Genomic DNA, 22,485 nt, shown 5'->3' on the forward strand with positions numbered 1-22,485 from the left:
ACCATCAGCTGTTCCGGACGACTGTGTGATCACGCTCCATAGCCAATGTGAGTAAGACCTTTAAACAGGTCAACATTCACAAGGCCGCAGGGCCAGATAGATTACCAGGACGTGTACTCCGAGCATGCGCTGACCAACTGGCAAATGTCTTCACTGACATTTTCAACCTCTCACTGTCTGAGTCTGTAATACCAACATGTTTCAAGCAAACCACCATAGTCCCTTACACTAAGGTAACCTGCCTAAATGACTACCGACCGTAGCAATCTCGTCTGTAGCCATGAAGTGCTTTGAAAGGCTGGTCATGGCATTCATCAACACCATTATCCCAGAAACCGTAGACCCACTCCAATTTGCATACCGCCCCAACAGATCCATAGATGATGCAATCTCTATCGCGCTCCACACTGCCCTTTCACACCTGGACAAAAGGAACACCTATGTGAGAATGCTATTCATTGACTACAGCTCAGCGTTCAACACCATAGTGACTTCAAAGCTCATCACTAAGCTAAGGACCCTGGGACTAAACACCTCCCTCTGCAACTGGATCCTGGACTTCCTGACGGGCCACCCCCAGGTGGTAAGGGTAGGTAACAACACATCTGCCACACTGATCCTCAACACGGGGGCCCCTTAGGGGTGCGTGCTCAGTCCCCTCCTGTACTCCCTGTTCACTCATAACTGCATGGCCAGGCACAACTCCAACACCATCATTAAGTTTGCTGACGACACAACAGTGGTAGGCCTGATCACCGACAACAATGAGACAGCCTATATGGAGGAGGTCAGAGACCTGGCCGTGTGGTGCCAGGACAACAACCTCTCCCTCAACGTGATCAAGACAAAGGAGATGATTGTGGACTACAGGAAAAAGAAGAGGGCCGAGCACGCCCCCATTTTCATCGACGGGGCTGTAGTGGAGCAGGTTGAGAGCTTCAAGTTCCTTGGTGTCCACATCACCAACAAACTAACATGGTCCAAGCACACCAAGACAGTCGTGATGAGGACACGACAAAACCTATATACCAGGCGGTGTCAGAGGAAGGCCCTAAGAATTGTAAGACTCCAGCCACCCTAGTCATAGACTGTTCTCTCTCTTACCGCACGGCAAGGGGTACCGGAGCGCCAAGTCTAGGTCCAAGAAGCTTCTAAACTGCTGCTACTCTGTTAATTATCTATGCATAGTCACTTTAATAACTCTACCTACATGTACCTATTACCTCAATTACCTCGACTAACCGGTGCCCCCGCACATTAACTCGGTACCGGTACCCCCTGTATATAGCCTAGCTATTGTTATTTTACTGCTGCTCTTTAATTATTTGTTACTTTAATTACTTTTTCTATTTTAATTTTATGTTTTTTGTGTTTTTTTTTTGGTATTCTTTCTTAAAATTGCATTGTTGGTTAAGGGCTTGCAAGTAAGCATTTCACTGTCAGGTCTACACCTGTTTTATTCGGCGCATGTGACAAATACAATTTGATTTGATTTGAAATCATTTTTTTTCTTTTTTTTGACAGTTATGACAGAAGCCTGGAGGTTTTTATTATATGCGTGAAGATACCGTATTTCAACATGTCCAGGTGATACTGATACCTCGAGCTTGGTTCCCAAGTTTCTAAACCATACCAAACCATCTTTGGTATAGTGTTGCCATAATATTTGAATTGAGGAAGTGTGATCATAATCATTAGGATATTTTAGCGACCCGCAGTACGTCCTAAATGCCCCCCAGCCTTCAAATTTGAGCTAAACAGTGCATTGCGCTTGACATGTGTTTTAAGGCTATGGATGAGAAAGTTAACTTATCATTTCCAAACGTTTAGGTCAGTTGTATGCTGCTTTGTGATCTATTAACAGCAAGGGTTGCATTAAATAGGTTCAATATTTTCTACTGATGCATTTGGCAATATTCAATTAATATGCTCAAAACATATAAACAAAAGCATTCACTGTGAAAGTTGATAGGCTACATGTGGGCCATTCATATAAAGCTTATGCGCAGCACTTAGTTCAATTTATCGAATGAGTTATTGTTTTCTTGAGCAAACCGCGAGCAACACCTCTCAAACTCAGACATTTCTCTCAAAACACAGGGACGTCGATTCGCACGGGACTAGTATTATCAGAGGACCTTGGAGTTCGCCCAAAAACACTTGGGTATTCTGGCTGGAATTGTTACTCTCCTGCCATGTAACAATTACTGACATAGCAGATTCGGACGGGACTAAAATTACAGATGTGGTGTTTTGTGCTCGTGCACATAATTACATTACCGACCTCCCCCAATAAAACGAATCCCGTGTGAATAGGGCACAATAGGGCCTGACCTATAGCATATCATCATCACATCAATACATTGGTTATAACTCATTCTGAACACCGTAACACGTGACAGCAAAATGGGATGCAGAGGACGTGACAAATAAACTCAAAACGGGGGAATGTTTACTGGTTAATCAGGAGGTAAAGGGGAAGTCAGATGTGTGGAATAAATGTCACTAGTTGTGGAAAATACTGGAGATCAAGAAAAAGGTAAGGAGCAAGCGCTGCGTGCATATTATGTGTGCCAAACAGGTGCTGTATAGATTACAATATAATTTTTCTGACCATTTGGAACAATGTAAACAACACTAAATAAATTATAAGCGTACCAGAGAGTCTGTTGTAATGTTTTCTGTTAAGCCTTTATTACAGCAAAGTCTAAAAACAGTTGCATTAATTTGTGAATGCAATTTCCGAAATGGAATGGTTTATTTATTGTTTAAGCAAATTATTCAAGGATCACAAAGTAAAGATTAAAAACAGTCGAATTTGTGAAATGTTCTACTTGACATGTCGTTGCATGAGGCTTAGTGCTCACGGAATCAGTAGGCTATTAAACAAACACTCAAACAGGCAACATAAGCACTATCTGTCTTATTTCTGTAGATATACTGATGATTTATAAAGCAAGGCACATTTAACAGTTAGGCTATTGATTATAGACCTAATTAAATTGAGATTTCCTCTCTCCTCACTTTTCTTAGACAATAAGGCAAGGGCTGTTTTCTCATCTCCTCATTCATGCTAACTGTAAGTCGCTCTGGATAAGAGCGTCTGCTAAATGACGTAAATGTAAATGTAAATGCTGCTGCCTCCGCCACATTGTTCTCAACACCAATATGCTGGTTAACTTTGCTATTATGCACATAGCAACATGATCTAGGTAAAGGTGCCAATTCAACAGCGCACTAATGTGTTTCAGAACCGCGGACAGCGACCACTATCCAAAACCGGAATAAGTGTTGGATTGTGGTCGCTGTGTTGCACCATTGTTCTTATGTAATATAACCATATACAATTTCGGTAGCATGTCTTAGACTGATGGACTGTGCCATCACCACGGCCTCCACAATGGATCAGTCCACTCAGATAGGCCCGAATCAGACAGGTGTCTTGTACACCATAATATTATTATTGATATATTTTTTGCTCCTGCTCGACTAAAGAAATCTCGGTCGACCAACAGCCTATCAACCAAACAATCGACCAGTCGACTAAATGGGATCAGCCCTAATTAGGCCTCATTCCTACAGAACTGTTTTTATTAGGTTCATGTTTTTTTTAAATCTGTGAGGTAGATCTCGACTTGCTTTTTGACTGCGAAAGTGATCTTGACACAGAAAAGGTTGGTGACAACTGGGCTAGCGCTAGCAATGAGTAGGTGCTCTTGCACTATAAGGGGACCGGCTGCGCTGATAGACAGACTTGATCCTCTCTCGATCAGTAGATGTCGTGAAACACATTTGAGTACCAAAAGGAACAAATATTCTAGTACCAAATTGTTTTTCATGTACTAGAATCAAAAAAGTACCTACAGTGCATTCGGAAAGTATTCAGATCCCTTGACTTTTTCCACATTTTGTTATGTTATACCTTATTCTACAATTGATTAAATTGTTTTTTTTTCTCATCAATCTAAACACAATACCCCATAATGACAAAGCAAAAACAGGTTTAGAGATTTTTGCAAATGTATTATACAGAATAAACGGAAATATCACATTTACATAAGTATTCAGACGCTTTACTCAGTACTTTGTTAAAGCACCTTTGGCAGCGATTAAAGCGTCGAGTCCTCTTGGGTATGACGCTACAAGCTTGGCACACCTGTATTTGGGGAGTTTCTACCATTCTTCTCTGCAGATCCTCTCAAGTTCTGTCAGGTTGGATGGGGAGCGTCGCTGCACAGTCATTTTCATGTCTCTCCAAAGATGTTCGATCGGGTTCAAGTCCGGGCTCTGGCTGGGCCACTCAAGGACATTCAGAGACTAGTCCCGAAGCCACTCCTGCGTTGTCTTGGCTGTGTGCTTAGGGTCGTTGTCCTGTTGGAAGGTGAACCTTTGCCCCAGTCTGAGGTCCTGAGCGCTCTGGAGCAGATTTTCATCAAGGATCTCTCTATACTTTGCTCCGTTCATCTTTCCCTCGATCCTGACTAGTCTCCCAGTCCCTGCCGCTGAAAAGCATCCCCACAGCAAGATGCTGCCACCACCATGCTTCACCTTTAGGGATGGTGCCAGATTTCCTCCAGACGTGACTCTTGGCATTCAGGCCAAAGAGTTCATTCTTGGTTTCATCAGACCAGAGAATCTTGTTTCATGGTCTCATAGTCCTTTAGGTGCATTTTGGCAAAATCCAAGCGGGCCGTCATGTGCCTTTTACTGAGGAGTGGCTTCTGTCTGGCCACTCTACCATAAAGGCCTGATTGGTGGAGTACTGCAGACATGGTTGTCCTTTTAGAAGGTTCTCCCATCTCCACAGACGAACTCTGGAGCTCTGTCAGAGTGACCATCGAGTTCTTGGTCACCCCCCTGACCAAGGCCCTTCTCCCCCGATTGCTCAGTTTGGCTGGGTGGCCAGCTCTAGGAAGAGTCTTGGTGGTTCCAAACTTCTTCCATTTAAGAATGATGGAGGCCACCGTGTTCTTGGGGACCTTCGATGTTTAGGTACCCTTCCCCAGATCTGTGCCTCGACACAATCCTGTCTCAGAGCTCTACGACCAATTATTTCGACCTCATGGCTTGGTTTTTGCTCTGACATGCACGGTCAACTGTGGGACCTTATATAGACAGGTGTGTGCCTTTCCAAATCATGTCCAATCAATTGAATTTACCACAGGTGTACTCCAATCAAGTTTAGAAACATCTCAAGGATGATCAATGGATACAGGATGCACCGGAGCTCAATTTTGAGTCTCATAGCAAAGGGTCTGAATACTTATGTAAATAAGATATTTTTGTTTTTTATTTATAATAAATGTGCAAACATTTCTAAAAGTCTGTTTCCACTGTCATTATGGGGTATTCTGTGTAGATTGATGAGGGAAAAAATGAATTTAATCAATTTAAGAATAAGGCTGTAACGTAACAAAATGTGGAAAAAGTCAAAGGGTGTGAATACTTTCCGAATGCACTGTAAGTTTTGGTATACCATGCAACACTACACGCAAGGTGTTGTAGCAAACAATGAATTTCTTCAGTCAGCTGTTCGTTAAAAAACGTCATTATTTTAATACCCGTCTTCATCCATAACCATCGGTTACAACAATTGTACGGAAATTGTGCCAGCCCTACTCACACGCACGGTTAACCCTTCCCCATCCAAACCACTAGACTGACTGAGTCCAGGTGACAGGCAGTGTCGTGGTTGCTCTGAGACTGGACTTAACTTAGATGTGAAGTGCCCTATTTAGGGGACTGAGCAGTTCTGGACCGGTTCCTACCGACATTTGTGTACAGATCGCTCTGTGAAAGCAACATCAATTGCTGTACACTCCGTGAAAGAGCTGGTTGTCCCGCTTCAGATGCCGCTTTCAGCTCTGAACTGAGATGGAGTATGTGAAATCTGACATCTCATTTGCATAGGGAGCAACACGTCACATTTTCTGGCCTATCCAAACAAATAATCGATTTCTTCTGGCTGTGAACCTCAGAGCCCCGCTCGCAATACGACATATGAAACGGGAGACTGTAGGGAATGCAGCGATAGCAGTCCCTTCTCTCTGTGATATTCTCAGACGGATTTAGAGCTCTTAACATGGTAAAATATTAAATAATTTTGTAAAACTGAAACAAGACCACTTTCTATTGGTCACAGAGGGACGAAATCACTTCTTGCTTAAAGCTAGTGCTGAGCGATTAACCGAAATGTAGGTTATTTTTAGGTTTTAAAACAACTAATTGACCGACGTCGATTGAATTAATTGAATTCCATTTTGTTGGTTGTTTTTTTCTGTGAGCTCAATGTGCACATTGTGAAGTTTCTCTAGAGATACATCTGATCTAGCCCGAACTGTGCAATGTAGTAGGGAGTTGTAGGTTCCAACAGGCCAATATTCTACATAGTTTAGCACATAAAATTTGGTCATGAACTACAATGAACACAATCCATTGTGCACCTACTTGTCCGGTCTTTGTGTTTCTTTCACACCTGCTATGTAAAAGAGACAGAAGGATGTGCGATGGAGAGGGATAGAGAGTAGTTGCTTCGTGAGGCATCTCTACCTGAAAATACTTTATCTAAGTGATTGATAGTTTGTATTCAGCAGTCATAAAAATGCCTTATTTACTTTAAAGAACTACTAAAATAGTGATTTCTCAGACAGCAGCTCTATAGAGATGAGATAATGACTTGGAATGAAATAATAAAGTCATCAAATAAAACAAATGTAATATACACGAGAACTGAAATATTTTATTAAAGTAAAGTAATGTGAATAAATGATGGTTAATAGGTGATAAGCAGTAATGGGCAGTCACTACCATCATGGGACTTGTATTAATTGTTTTATTCTGTGTTGTTACAGCATTCAACCCACATAATGCATAGTGCTTCATGTTTAAAAAAATGATTGAAACTGAAATCGAAAAAAACGTAATTGAACCGAAACAATCTCAGAAAGCACTACCTAAAGCTGAAGTTGTAACCAGTCTGCTGACATTTGAATGGAGTCCCCGCTTTGCTCATAGGACGCTCTGCAGATAATTATCTGTCATCAGTTATTTGAAATGGTTCAATTTTGTACTGTCACTAAGTATGATTATATTTATTATACAGTTTAGGTGAAATCTTATAGTAAGATGATTAGAATTTGATTGTTACTATATTTAGAAAGCATTTCAATCATTTCAAGCCTTATTCTCCCACTTTTGTTGAATGGGGGGGGGGGGTATTATTTTTCATATTTGTACTGTGCACTTGAGCTTGTGTCCTCAAAAGTGACTACAGCTCAGTAATTTATAACTACTTTTAACAGAAAGGTGAGATTTGAATATTTCTGGCAGTATAAGCATTACTAGGTATTGTTTATAATCTACATTTAACAGGTTTTAAAAGGCTAAACCACCTCTTCTCACACTACCTTTGATTAGCAGCTGACTTGGTGAGCTCAATCCCTGCTTGGATCAGATGATCCTGTTTAATAGAGGAGCGAGACTGGACTGCACTTCAACAACAACACACATCACTATTCAGGGGAAACCTTTAGACTACAATAATAAAAGAGGTTCTCCCACCTCCTCAGTTTCTTGTCGGTCTTGAGCAGAGAAGCATTCAATGATGCATCAATAAGCACAAAATAAACAGGCTATTTAGGCTGCTACATAGAGCATTATGGATTTACTCAATTTATAGGAAGTGTTTGTAATATGCTTGGCATATAATGATGCATGACACAATCAACTCAGAAGAAACCATCTCAAGGCAGATAGTAGCTGTATTGCAGCCAATCGTAGATGAAACCACAGCTTTTTTTTTTAAGTCAAAAATATAATCTTTAACAAACTGTTCTCTAGGCCAGGGCTCTCCAACCCTGTTTCGGAGAGCTACCGTCCTGTAGGTTTTTGCTCCAACCCCAATCTAGCGCACCTGATTCTAATAATTTGCTGGTTGATAAGCTGAATCAGGTTAGTTACAACTGGGGTTGGAGTGAAAACCTACAAGAGGGTAGCTCTCCAGGAACACGGTTGGAGAGCCCTGATCTAGGCACTCTTGCCGTAATCAGAATTTGATATTCGATTGTAAGACGATTCCACAGAAATATTATTAATCTAGACTATTTATTTTACTCAAAATGCCCATCAGAGCGGCTTGACCTTGTTCAATAACCACCACCAGCATTTCATATTATTCAAATATCCTCTGAATGGCATTTGGAGCTAATTTCCCTCAGGCCTTTTATTGTAATTAAACACTTGGCCTGGTCTCTGGCATTTAATATCACAACAGAAAGCATGCACTTGACTTTTACAGCACTCTAACCAATTGTATTTTTTTGTGTGGTTTTTCGCGTTATTTGTAATTTATTCTGTACATGTTTATGCCACCGTCTCTTATGACCAAAAAGAGCTTCTGGATATCAGGACAGCGATTACTCACCTCGTATTGGACTAAGATTTTTTCTTCAACGAGTCGGACGCAAAGGATATCCTACAGACACCCGACAAGGCCCAAATCCCCGTCATTCGCATGAGAAAGAGACGGAGATATCGTGGACGTAGGTCGGGGTGCCTTGTAAGGATCCGACGGCGAGCAAGTAAACTGCCTCTTCCATCAATCCTATTAACCAATGTTCAATCATTTGAAAATAAATTGGACGACCTAAGAGTAAGGTTATCCTACCAATGGGACATTAAAAACTGTAATATCTTATGTTTCACCGAGTCGTGGCTGAATGACGACATGGATAACATACAGCTGGTGGGATATACGCTACATCGGCAGGATAGAACGGCTGACTCCATAAGGGGTGGCGGTCTGTGTATATTTGTAAACAACAGCTGGTGCATAAAATCTAATACTAAGGAAGTCTCGAGGTTTTGCTCGCCTGAGGTAGAGTATCTCATGATAAGCTATAGACCACACTATTTAAGAGAGTTTTCATTTATATTTTTTGTAGCTGTCTATTTACCACCACAAACCGATGCTGGCACTAAGATTGCACTCAATGAGCTGTATAAGGCTATTAGTAAACAGGAAAACACTCATCCAGATGCAGCACTCCTAGTGGCCAGGGACTTTAATGCAGGGAAACTTAAGTCCGTTCTACCTAATTTCTACCAGCATGTTAAATGTGCAACCAGAGGGGGAAAAAAACTATAGACCACCTTTACTCCACACACAGATATGCGTACAAAGCTCTCCCTCGCCCTCCATTTGGCAAATCTGACCATAACTCTATCCTCCTGCTTATCAGCAAAAACTAAAGCAGGAAGCACCAGTGACTCGGTTAATAAGAAAGTGGTCAAATGACGCAAATGCTAAGCTACAGGACTGTTTTGCTAGCACAGACTGGAATATGTTCCGGGATTCGTCCGATTGCATCACCACATCAGTCACTGGCTTCATTAATAAGTGCATCGATGGCGTCGTCCCCACAGTGACCGTACGTACATACCCCAACCAAAAGCCATGGATTACAGGCAACATCCGCACTGAGCAAAAGGGTAGAGCTGCCGCTTTCAAGGAGCGGGAGTCTAACCCGGACGCTTATAAGAAATCCCGCTATGCCCTCCGACAAACCATCAAACAGGCAAAGAGTCAATACAGGACTAAGATTGAATTGTACTACACCGGTTCTGACGCTCGTCGGATGTGGAAGGGCTTGAAAACTATTACCGACTACAAAGGGAAGCACAGCCTCGAGCTGCCCAGTGACACAAGCCTACCAGACAAGCTTAATCACTTCTATGCTTGTTTCGAGGCAAGCAACACTGAAGCATGCATGAGAGCATCAGCTGTTCCGGATGACTATGTGATCACGCTCTCTGTAGCCGATGTGAGTAAGACTTTTAAGCAGGTCAACATTCACAAGGCCGCAGGGCCAGACGGATTATCAGGACGTGTACTCCGAGCATGCGCTGACCAACTGGCAAGTGTCTTCACTGACATTTTCAACATGTCCCTGACTGAGTCTGTAATACCAACATGTTTCAAGCAGACCACCATAGTCCCTGTGCCCAAGAACACTAAGATAACCTGCCTAAATGACTACCGACCCATAGCACTCACGTCTGTAGCCATGAAGTGCTTTGAAAAGCTGGTCATGGCTCACATCAACACCATTAACCCTAGACCCACTCCAATTTGCATACCGCCCCAATGGATCCACAGATGATGCAATCTCTATTGCACTCCACACTGCCCTTTCACACACGGACAAGAAAAACACCTACATGAGAATGCTATTCATTGACTACAGCTCAGTGTTCAACACCATAGTGCCCTCAAAGCTCATCACTAAGCTAAGGACCCTGGGACTAAACAGCTCCCTCTGCAACTGGATCCTGGACTTTCTGACGGGCCGCCCCCAGGTGGTAAGGGTAGGTAACAACACATCTGTCACGCTGATCCTCAACACGGGGGCCCCTCAGGGGTGCGTGCTCAGTCCCCTCCTGTACTCCCTGTTCACCCATGACTGCATGGCCAGGCACGACTCCAACACCATCATTAAGTTTGCCGATGACAACAGTGGTAGGCCTGATCACTGACAATGATGAGACATCCTATAGGGAGGAGGTCAGAGACCTGGCCGTGTGGTGCCAGGATAACAACCTCTAGGTCTAGGTCCAAAAGGCTTCTTAACAGCTTCTACCCCCAAACCATAACACTCCTGAACAGCTAATCATGGCTACCTGGACTATTTGCATTGCCCCACAACCCCATCCCCCTCTTTTACGCTGCTGCTACATTGTTTATTATTTATGCATAGTCACTAGGGGTGTAACGATCCATCTACTACATCGATGTATCGATTTATATTCCTATGATCCAACTACATCGATCTGTGCTCGGCGAGTTGGCCTTTTGGACAACATATATCAATCTAACATCGTTTTAAAATGTAATAAATCGATTGTATCGATACTAGGAAATAACCCATTGGATTTAAGCACGTCAGACTTTATATGGATGTTTTTTCTTAGCACTTTTAACGATAAAGGCTTTAAACATTACTCGATTCAGTCTGCCTATCCGTGACGTCATCGCCCCGCGCCAGCAGCAGCGCAAAGGCGCAAAGACAACAAAACATAGCATGGCGGACGACAGAGGAGAAGCCGACGAGCGAGAAATTATCAAGCCACCATTGCGGTCCTTACAAGAAACAGGAATCTAGGAAACATCACCTGCACTGTCCAGTATCCAGGTATTTATTTCAGTCACACTGGTTGAATTTTTGGCTAAAAGGTTACTGAATCGATTTCAAGTCACTGAATCGTTTCAGATCGTATCGTTCTAAATGAACCAATATCGTCCTTGAATCGTATCGACAACCATGAATCGTGATACAAATCGAATCGTTGTTAAAACGAATCGTTACACCCCTAATAGTCACTTTAACTCTACCCACATGTACAGTGGGGGAAAAAAGTATTTAGTCAGCCACCAATTGTGCAAGTTCTCCCACTTAAAAAGATGAGACAGGCCTGTAATTTTCATCATAGGTACACGTCAACTATGACAGACAAATTGAGGAAAAAAAATCCAGAAAATCACATTGTAGGATTTTTTATGAATTTATTTGCAAATTATGGTGGAAAATAAGTATTTGGTCACCTACAAACAAGCAAGATTTCTGGCTCTCACAGACCTGTAACTTCTTCTTTAAGAGGCTCCTCTGTCCTCCACTCGTTACCTGTATTAATGGCACCTGTTTGAACTTGTTATCAGTATAAAAGACACCTGTCCACAACCTCAAACAGTCACACTCCAAACTCCACTATGGCCAAGATCAAAGAGCTGTCAAAGGACACCAGAAACAAAATTGTAGACCTGCACCAGGCTGGGAAGACTGAATCTGCAATAGGTAAGCAGCTTGGTTTGAAGAAATCAACTGTGGGAGCAATTATTAGGAAATGGAAGACATACAAGACCACTGATAATCTCCCTCGATCTGGGGCTCCACGCAAGATCTCACCCCGTGGGGTCAAAATGATCACAAGGACGGTGAGCAAAAATCCCAGAACCACACGGGGGGACCTAGTGAATGACCTGCAGAGAGCTGGGACCAAAGTAACAAAGCCTACCATCAGTAACACACTACGCCGCCAGGGACTCAAGTCCTGCAGTGCCAGACGTGTCCCCCTGCTTAAGCCAGTACATGTCCAGGCCCGTCTGAAGTTTGCTAGAGTGCATTTGGATGATCCAGAAGAGGATTGGGAGAATGTCATATGGTCAGATGAAACCAAAATATAACTTTTTGGTAAAAACTCAACTCGTCGTGTTTGGAGGACAAAGAATGCTGAGTTGCATCCAAAGAACACCATACCTACTGTGAAGCATGGGGGTGGAAACATCATGCTTTGGGGTTGTTTTTCTGCAAAGGGACCAGGACGACTGATCCGTGTAAAGGAAAGAATGAATGGGGCCATGTATCGTGAGATTTTGAGTGAAAACCTCCTTCCATCAGCAAGGGCATTGAAGATGAAACGTGGCTGGGTCTTTCAGCATGACAATGATCCCAAACACACCGCCCGGGCAACGAAGGAGTGGCTTCGTAAGAAGCATTTCAAGGTCCTGGAGTGGCCTAGCCAGTCTCCAGATCTCAACCCCATAGAAAATCTTTGGAGGGAGTTGAAAGTCTGTGTTGCCCAGCGACAGCCCCAAAACATCACTGCTCTAGAGGAGATCTGCATGGAGGAATTGGCCAAAATACCAGCAACAGTGTGTGAAAACCTTGTGAAGATTTACAGAAAACGTTTGACCTGTGTCATTGCCAACAAAGGGTAAATAACAAAGTATTGAGAAACTTTTGTTATTGACCAAATACTTATTTTCCACCATAATTTGCAAATAAATTCATTAAAAATCCTACAATGTGATTTTCTGGAGAAAAAAAATCTCATTTGTCTGTCATAGTTGACGTGTACCTATGATGAAAATTACAGGCCTCTGTCATCTTTTTAAGTGGGAGAACGTGCACAATTGGTGGCTGACTAAATACTTTTTTTCCCTACTGTACATATTACCTCGACTGTTGGTTAAGGGCTGTAAGTAAGCATTTCACTGTAATGTCTGCACCTGTTGTATTCGGCGCATGTGGCCAATAAAATTTGATTTGATCTTATTAACTATGGTCTGAGCCTCAAAGGGCAAATAAAGAAAAACATCTTACCCCAATTTCATGCTCCCTCAAATTATGCTTACAGCGCAATTTCACTATGTTTATATGAATCAATCAATCAAGATGTGGTCTGATATGTAGAGCTAACTGTAAAAGAGGCTCATATATATGTAGGCCCCTGATAGACCCCTTATAAATGAATGTCAGTAAACCTTTTAACGCTAAAATATGAGTTTGCTCTGCATTATTATTTCTGAATACATTGTGTAATAATTGCTATTCCATAACTTATCCTACAGAGAGATTTCAGTTGTTTTCTGACCATGATAGTGATAGTGGCGGAGGCGTCGGGTGAGGTTGTGTCTCTCTCTGGCGGGAGGTAAGCTTGGCTTATATGGTGTCGAGTAAAGCTTAAACCATGTATTTAGATTGTAGGTAGGTATTGTAGTTAGGTATTGTAGGTAGTTTATCTAGGTAGTTATCGTAGGTTATTGTAGGTAATTATTGTAGGTAAGTATTGTATTCGGCTGAGCCCGGTGAAGCACGAGGCTAGCTAACCCACTACCTGGACTACCTAGCGGGTAGCTACTGGTAACTATTAGCAACTGTGGATAGTTGTTTCCAATGTTATTTCACGCTTAAGAGTACCTGTAATTATGTCAGCTAGCTGCCTACCATTCAGCTGTTTTTCTAACCTCATTATCTGAAGCGTTAACGTTAGGTAGTTAGTAGCTACTGTACTCGAAAGGTAAACAATAGCTGGAACGACCTAGCTTTAATATTTGGAGACGCTTTCTCTCCGTTGGGATAGATGCGAACTGGCTGAATCGATTCAGTGGCTAGCTTTGCACTTGGAATTCGGGACATGGGTGACTAGTTAACGTTAGCTTGGCTCTCTCTGTGTGTTCGTGCCGTGGGAGGAGGGGTTGGTTCGTTGGCAGAGAGCAATGGCTAGCTAGTATGCTGACTATTCTAGCTAACTAACTGGCTGAATAAATTGACGACGGACTCACTCAAACTGTCAAAACTAACCCAAAACTTTACACACCGTTAGACACGGACACTAATGATCTGCTTGGCGTGTTAACACACTGGTGGTTTGTTGTAATCGAGTATTGGTGCTAAACCCTGTTATTGGAGGCTGGCATGCTAGTTGGCTATGGCGTCATAGGATTCGGTGCCCTGGACGGTTTTCACGGAAGAATACTGTACCAAGTTAGCTAGCTGAATAAACTAAGTTAGAGTCTATTCCTAGAAAACATTGAACCGCTGTAGTTTACAACAATTATAATTTCTAAAGTGGAAGTTGGGAGAGTTATATTTGAGTGTTTCAGTGAAACGTAAGTGAGGGAGGCCCCGCTCTCTCGCTTTCCCAGATGTTTAGTTCATTTCATTCCGATCTCCTTTGCATTATTGTAGCCGTTTTCTGTAGCCTGTCAACTATGTATCTGTCTATCCCTGTTCTCTCCTCTCTGCACAGGCCATACAAACGCTTCACACCACGTGGCTGTTGCCACTCTAATCTGGTGGTCCCTGCGCGCACGACCCACGTGGAGTTCCAGGTCTCTGGGAGCCTCTGGAACTGCCGTTTTGCGGCCAACAAGGCAGAGTTCATCTCAGCCTATGCTACCCTCCAGTCCCTAGACTTCTTGGCGCTGACGGAAACATTAATTACCACAGAAAACACTGCTACTCCTACTGCTCTTTCCTCGTCTAACCATGTGTTCTCGCATACCCGAGAGCATCTGGTCAGCACGGTGGTGGCACAGGAATCCTCATCTCTCCCAAGTGGACATTCTCTCTTTCTCCCCTGACCCATCTGTCTATCTCCTCAATTGAATTCCATGCTGTCACAGTCACTAGCCCATTCAAGCTTAACATCCTTGTCATTTATCGCCCTCCAGGTTCCCTTGGAGAGTTCATCAATGAGCTTGACGCCTTGATAAGTTCCTTTCCTGAGGATGGCTCACCCCTCACAGTTCTGGGTGACTTCAACCTCCCTACGTCTGCCTTTGACTCATTTCTCTCTGCCTCCTTCTTTCCACTCCTTTCCTCTTTTGACCTCACCCTCTCACCGTCCCCACCTACTCACAAGGCAGGCAATACGCTTGACCTCATCTTTACTAGATGCTGTTCTTATACTAATCCCACTGCAACTCCCCTCCAAGTCTCCGACCACTACTTTGTATCCTTTTCTCTCTCGCTCTCCTCCAACACTACTCACTCTGCCCCTACTCAGATGGTAATGTGCCGTCGCAACCTTCGCTCTCTCTCTCCCGCTACTCTCTCCTCTTCCATCCTATAATCTCTTCCCTCTGCTAAATCCTTCTCCCTCCGATCTCCTGATTCTGCCTCCTCAACCCTCCTCTCCTCCCTTTCTGCATCTTTTGACTCTCTATGTCCCCTATCCTCCCGGCCGGCTCGGTCCTCCCCTCCTGCTCCGTGGCTTGACGACTCATTGCGAGCTCACAGAGGAGGGCTCCGATCAGCCGAGCGGAAATGGAGGAAAACTAGACTCCCTGCGGACCTGTCATCTTTTCACTCCCTCCTGTTTCCGCTGCCAAAGCCACTTTCTACCACTCTGAATTTCAAGCCTCTGCCTCTAACCCTAGGAAGCTCTTTGCCACCTTCTCCTCCCTGCTGAATCCTCCTCCCCCTCCCTCTCTGTGGAGGACTTCGTCAACCATTTTGAAAAGAAGGTTGACGACATACGATCCTAATTTATTAAGTCAAATGACACCGCTGGTCCTGCTCACACTGCCCTACCCTATGCTTTGACTTCTTTCTCCCCTCGCTCTCCAGATTAAATCTTGCGACTTGTGACGGCCGGCCGCCCAACAACCTGCCCGCTTGACCCTATCCCCTCCTCTCTTCTCCAGACCATTTCCGGAAACCTTCTCCCTTACCTCACCTCGCTCATCAACTCATCCTTGACCGCTGGCCATGTCCCTTCCGTCTTCAAGAGAGCGAGAGTTGCACCCCTCCTCAAAAAACCTACACTCGATCCCTCAGATGTCAACAACTCTTGAGCGTGCTGTCTATAGCCAACTCTCCTGCTATCTCTCTCAGAATGACCTTGATCAAAACCAGTCAGGTTTCAAGACTGGTCATTCAACTGAGACTGCTTTTCTCTGTGTCACGGAGGCTCTCCGCACTGCTAAAGCTAACTCTCTCTCCTCTGCTCTTATCCTTCTAGACCTATCCGCTGCCTTTGATACTGTGAACCATCAGATCCTCCTCTCCACCCTCTCCGAGTTGGACATCTCCGGCACTGCTCACTCTTGGATTGCGTCCTAACTGACAGGTCGCTCCTACCAGGTGGCGTGGCGAGAATCTGTCTCAGCACCACGTGCTCTCACCCCTGGTGTCCCCCAGGGCTCAGTTCTAGGCCCTCTCCTATTCCCTCTATACACCAAGTCACTTGGCTCTGTCATATCCTCACATGGTCTCTCCTATCATTGCTACGCAGACGACACACAATTAATTTTCTCCTTTCCCGCTTCTGATAACCAGGTGGCGAATCGCATCTCTGCATGTCTGGAAGACATATCAGTGTGGATGTCAGATCACCACCTCAAGCTGAACCTCGGCAAGACGGAGTTGCTCTTCCTCCCGGGGAAGGACTGCCCGCTCCATGATCTCGCCATCACGGTTGACAACTCCATTGTGTCCTCCTCCCAGAGTGCAAAGAACCTTCGCGTGACCATGGACAACACCCTGTCGTTCTCCGCTAACATCAAAGCGGTGACCCGATCCTGTAGGTTCATGCTCTACAACATTCGGAGAGTACGACCCTGCCTTACACAGAAAGCGGCACAGGTCCTAATCCAGGCACTTGTCATCTCCCGTCTGGATTACTGCAACTCGCTGTTGGCTGGGCTCCCTGCCTGTGCCATTAAACCCCTACAACTTATCCAACAGCCCATCTGGTGTTCAACCTTATCAAGTTCTCTCATGTCACCCCGCTCCTCCGCACACTCCACTGGCTTCCAGTTGAGGCTCGCATCTACTACAAGACCATGGTGCTTGCCTACGGAGCTGTGAGGGGAACGGCACCTCCTTACCTTCAGGCTCTGATCAGACCCTACACGCAAACGAGGGCACTACGTTCATCCACCTCTGGCCTGCTAGCTCCCCTACCTCTACGGAAGCACAGTTCCCGCTCAGCCCAGTCAAAGCTATTCGCTGCTCTGGCACCCCAATGGTGGAATAAGCTCCCCCACGACGCCAGGACAGCTGAGTCACTGACCACCTTCCGGAGATACTTGAAAACCTACCTCTTTAAGGAATACCTGGAATAGTATAAAGTAATCCTTCTACCCCCCGCCCCATCATAAAAAAAAACAAAAAAGAAGAAGTGGTTGTCCCACTGACATGAGATATTCCTTTGTTGATTTCTTTATGAATTTTTATGTGCAGCACAACTTTCACTTCTGTCCCAACTTTCAGACATGTCATATAAAAGTAGGCAAGCAAGTAATTTGCAGGCAAACAAGAACATGTTCTATAGTTAGCTAGCCTTTCATTTGTGCTTATACATTTTGTATAATATGCCAACAAAGCTGTTTGTTTCTCATAAAAGCACTACAAATCTGCAAAGTTGTGTAAATGTTCCTTACAAGCCAGAATGTTGAAATAAAAATATATTTAAAATGTTCTCTACCAAATTGTCTGTGCGGTTTGTCCTTCTGCTGCTCAAAATTTGAGACAAAATATCCACAGGAAAGTAGTGTTTAGCCAACTTTTTAGAGAGCGGGTAGGTATATCATTTTATATTGGATATTCGATTCTCTTGTCAATAGCTATTGAACCAAGCATCACTGTTACCATGGTTACTCCATGGATATCCATCTGAAAGAAGTCGATGTAAAAAATAATCCATACTCTCTACAAGCCAGAAGGTTATATATAATGATATTTAAACTTACTTTATAGGTTGTCCGTGCTGTTGGTCCTTTTGGCGATAGGAAGTTGAGATAGGTTAACCATAGGAAAGTGTTGTTTACCCAACTTTTTGCGGCGCCGGTAGGTTCTGTTCCTTGTATTTTCCATCTCCTGACGCATTTCATGTGATGCACAATATGTAAACAATAGCCGAATGTAACCAAACTTTGTTGACCAGAGCGCATTCCCTTGCAATCAGCTGGAAGTGCTTGTGAAATTTGCCAGCTGATTGCGTGGGACAACGTTTGGTCTGTGCTTCGGTTAAACTCGGCCATTGTTGAAATATTGTGCAAGCCAGAATGTGAATTGCGTCAGCATTGAAAATACAAACCGGCTGTGTTCGTAAATTCAGAGCGTTGTCATATTGTCCATTCATAAATTCAGAGCGCTGTCATATTGTCCATTCATAAATTCAGAGCGTTTCGCTCTTGGAGCGTTCAGAGTGCACACTGGACACTCTGGCCGAGGAGTAGGGTTGATCTGAGCGTTCAGATCTCACAACGGCAGTCAAGGACCCAAGCTAACTGGCTAAAGTTGGCTAGCTACTTCCAGACACAGATGAGAGAACACCTTACTCTGACCATTTTACTCGCCCTAGCAGTAAAATTCATGTTTTCATGTTATCTAAAGCATTGGTGACTAACTGTGCTGCTGGCAACAATCTAATTATATTTTTTGCCGGTCATACTCAACGGGTGTTGCTCGTTTGTAAATTCATCAGTTATTCTGCGCTCTGGCACACTCAGACGAGAGTGCGCTGAAATCGGAGTAGATAGCCAGTGAATTTAGGAACGCACCCTTTCAATCTCAGATTCGTAGAGGCTATGAAAATGGTATATTCGGAAACAGGCGAGGATGGAGAACACCACACCTTTTTCTATACTTTTTTTTTTTACCTCTTAAGGATCTGACCCTTTTTTTTTTTCCTTCTCGCCTAAAATGACATACCCAAATCTAACTGCCTATAGCTCAGGACCTGAAGCAAGGATATGCATATTCTTAATACCATTTGAAAGGACACACTTTGAAGTTTGTGGAAATGTGAAATTAAATGTAGGAGAATATAACACATTAGATCTGGTAAAAGACAATTCGAAAAAAAAAAAAATGTTTTCTATTATTATTATTTTGTTCCATCATCTTTGAAATGCAAGAGAAAGGCCAGAATATAATATTGCAGTGTGTGCGCAGAGTTTCAGATTGATCCAGTGATGTATTGCAATACTGGACTATTTTGTATAAAGTCTGCCCAAATGTGCAGAATTGGTCAACTGATATATTTTCAAGTACATAACTATAGAGAACATACAAAAATTATATTGTAATAAAAAACATAAGTTTACACACTCCAAGGAATGTCATACATGATAGATCATTAGCTTATACACTAACTCTCACACATCTAGATGGGTGGGTGTGGAGCCAGAGACAGCAGGGGTTCAAACTGTAGAACCCAGTTCCTACATTGAATATAAAAATGGATTTTATCAAACAAAACTATGCTACATTTTATCTCTGGGACCCTTCAGAGCAAGATTAATGAACGTAAGTACATTATTTACCTTCAGAGGTAAATGTTTCAAACCAGTTGCCGTGTTAAGTTTTTTGTTGTTGTGCACTCTCCTCAAACAATAGCATGGTATTTTTTCACTGTAATAAATAATAATAATAATAATAATAATAATATGCCATTTAGCAGACGCTATCCAAAGCGACTTACAGTCATGCGTGCATACATTTTTGTGTATGGGTGGTCCCGGGGATCGAACCCACTACCTTGCCGTTACAAGCGCCGTGCTCTACCAGCTGAGCTACAGAGGACCACATAGCTACTCTAAATTGGACAGTGCAGTTAGATTAACAGGAATTTAAGCTTTCTGCCCATATGAGAAATGTCTATGTCCTGGAAAGTTTGCTGTTACTCACAACAGCCATCCTAATCACATTAGCTCAACCGTCTCTTATACAGGACACGGATCCCATAGTGGTTAAAGATTGAAATCTGAATATCCAACATAAAACTAATTTTACCTCGGAGCTGAAACAAACCATATACCTACCAGCTCTCAAAAAAGTCAGGTAAACAATACTTTCCCTTGGATATTTTGTCTCAAATTTCTTGCAGCAGAAGGACCAACCGCACAGACAACCGATAGAGTGACATGCTGACCAGACCGCTTGCGCATGTTGATTTTGTCCACCCACACCAGAGGCGATCAGGACATGCAGGTTGAAATATCAAAACGAACTCTGAACTAACTATATTAATTTGGGGACAGGTCGAAAAGCATTATACATTTATGGCAATTTAGCTAGCTAGCTTGCTTTTGCTAGCTACTTTGTCCTGGGATATAAACATTGGGTTGTTATTTTACCTGAAATGCACAAGACTCCGACAATTAATCCACAGATAAAAGGGTAAACCAAGTTCGTGACGCTAGGGGTGGGGTCAGCATGTGCGTTGCAAAGGAAATGTACACATACATGTTATTCAATCATTACACAAACACTGCTAGCACGCATTAACGACTGTCTGCGTAGCCCCAGGCGCTAAAATAGAACTTGGTTCTATTTGTAACGCATGATGCGCTGCAAGTCCCGCCTCTCCCATCTCCTCATTGGTTTTTAGGAGCATATACCCACGTGGTGATTGAAAGATGAACTGAGGTCCACACTCCAGTCGGTAATGCACCTTAAAGTTGGTTGCCAACTGCCATATAAAGTCCAAAGAAGAAACGAACTCGGTTTACCCTTTTATATGTGGATGAATTGTCAGAGTAGGACATTGTGCATTTCAGGTAAAATAACATTACATTTTAGTCATTTAGCAGACGCTCTTATTCAGAGCGATTTACAGGAGCAATTAGGGTTATGTGCCTTTTAAAGGGCACATCGACAGATTTTTCACCTAGTCGGCTCGGGGATTAGAACCAGCGACCTTTCGGTTACTGGCACAACGCTCTTAACCACTAAACTACCCAATGTTTATAACCCAGCACAAATTAGCTAGCAAAATTGACATACATTTTAATGCTTTTTGACCTGTACCCAAATTAATATAGTTGGTTCAGAGTTCGTTTTGATATTTCAACCTGCGTGTCCTGATCGCGTCTGGACAAAATCAACATGCGCGCGAGCGGTCTGGTCAGCATGTAAATTTACATGTAATTTTATTCAACATTCTGGCTTGTAATGAACATTTACACGATTTTGCACACAAATGTCTCAGGCTGTAGTTATACCAATTAATTGTGCATTACAGCGTGATTAATCAGACTAAGAGGATCCCCCACGTCAACAACAACCAACGTGAATCACGAGCGCAGTGTTGACAAGCTTATCACAAATCAATGAATGTCTGGCATACTAGGCATTGCTAGCTAAATGATTAATTGTATCTAGTTAGCCAAATGGATAAAATACATTACGAAGACACGTGCGTTTTAGGAGATGCCTGGTTGGTGACTAACACTTACCAGTTAGCTTGCTAACTATGCTAGGTAGCTAATGGTTTGCTGTCTTATGACAAGGTGTAGCTAGTCATCAAGTTAGATAATCCAAGTTATTTAGAAAGGCTCGCTACCAGCCAGTAAATCTTAATTATTTATGCTAATTAACTAGCTAGCTAACATTATTTTTATGATAACGTCAGCTAGCTAGTTAGCACTGTTTAGTGCTGTGTTAGCTAGCTAACTGAGTCGAAGCTAACCTAACAAATGATACTGGTTTGGCTACAGTAGCTAGCTGTAGCGTGACAACCTTAGCAGCAGTACGGGTGATAGCTAACAAATACCGTGACCAGTGTTATTTTACCGTATTATTCCAATCTGTGTATGTTGTTTCTAATGTTGTACTAGTTTCCGCTTTTTGTAGGGGTTTCTTTTTCCAGAAGTAATCCACACGAAATAAGAGTTTTCGTTCTCATTTGCTCCACTCCTTTCTAACATTACTTGCGGCAAATGTCGCGTCTACTCTCCCAGAGAATGGTTCCGAAACGCCTCTCTTGATTCAGCTCTTTCGATAGGTCGCATGTTCTCGCGCTCTCTTGCTCTTTCCTCTCCCTCAAGCCCACTCATTCAATCAGCCTAGTAAGCCTTTGCCATATTTAGTGTTTCTCGAGTGGACCTCTACATCTGTGCTGTTTGATGCCCAGAAGGGGAACAAGCTGTGAATACATTGACTAACATTGAAAAATAGTAGTTGGGAGATCACAGCATCCCATGCTGTGGGCTTAGCAGATGATGTAGGTGAAGGCCAGTGCCCTGTTAATGGTCTGAACACGTTTAACTCTGGATCATCTGGACCTGCCATGACCCTGAACCACCACCACCACCACATAGTCTCCTTCTAAACATCTAACAGAAAAGACACACAAATTACAATTGAGGAACTTTAGATTTTAGATTATCTCTCAGCAAGAGAGAGAGTTTGACCC

General features: G+C 43.2%; 1 protein-coding gene across 1 annotated transcript in view; it reads right to left on the reverse strand.

Annotated features, from left to right (window-relative positions):
* The window catches only part of LOC311141887 (nuclear receptor corepressor 2-like), a 183,323-nt gene extending 161,313 nt beyond the window's left edge, over positions 1-22,010 (reverse strand). Inside the window, exon 1 of the mRNA XM_084177385.1 lies at positions 21,864-22,010. The gene's annotated coding sequence lies outside the window, so the exon portion shown is untranslated. The remainder of the gene's footprint in view (positions 1-21,863) is intronic.
* Positions 22,011-22,485: the final 475 nt, after the last annotated feature.

The sequence above is a fragment of the Coregonus lavaretus genome (genome assembly GCF_964263955.1).
Source record: "Coregonus lavaretus genome assembly, chromosome: 14".
Taxonomy (NCBI): domain Eukaryota; kingdom Metazoa; phylum Chordata; class Actinopteri; order Salmoniformes; family Salmonidae; genus Coregonus; species Coregonus lavaretus.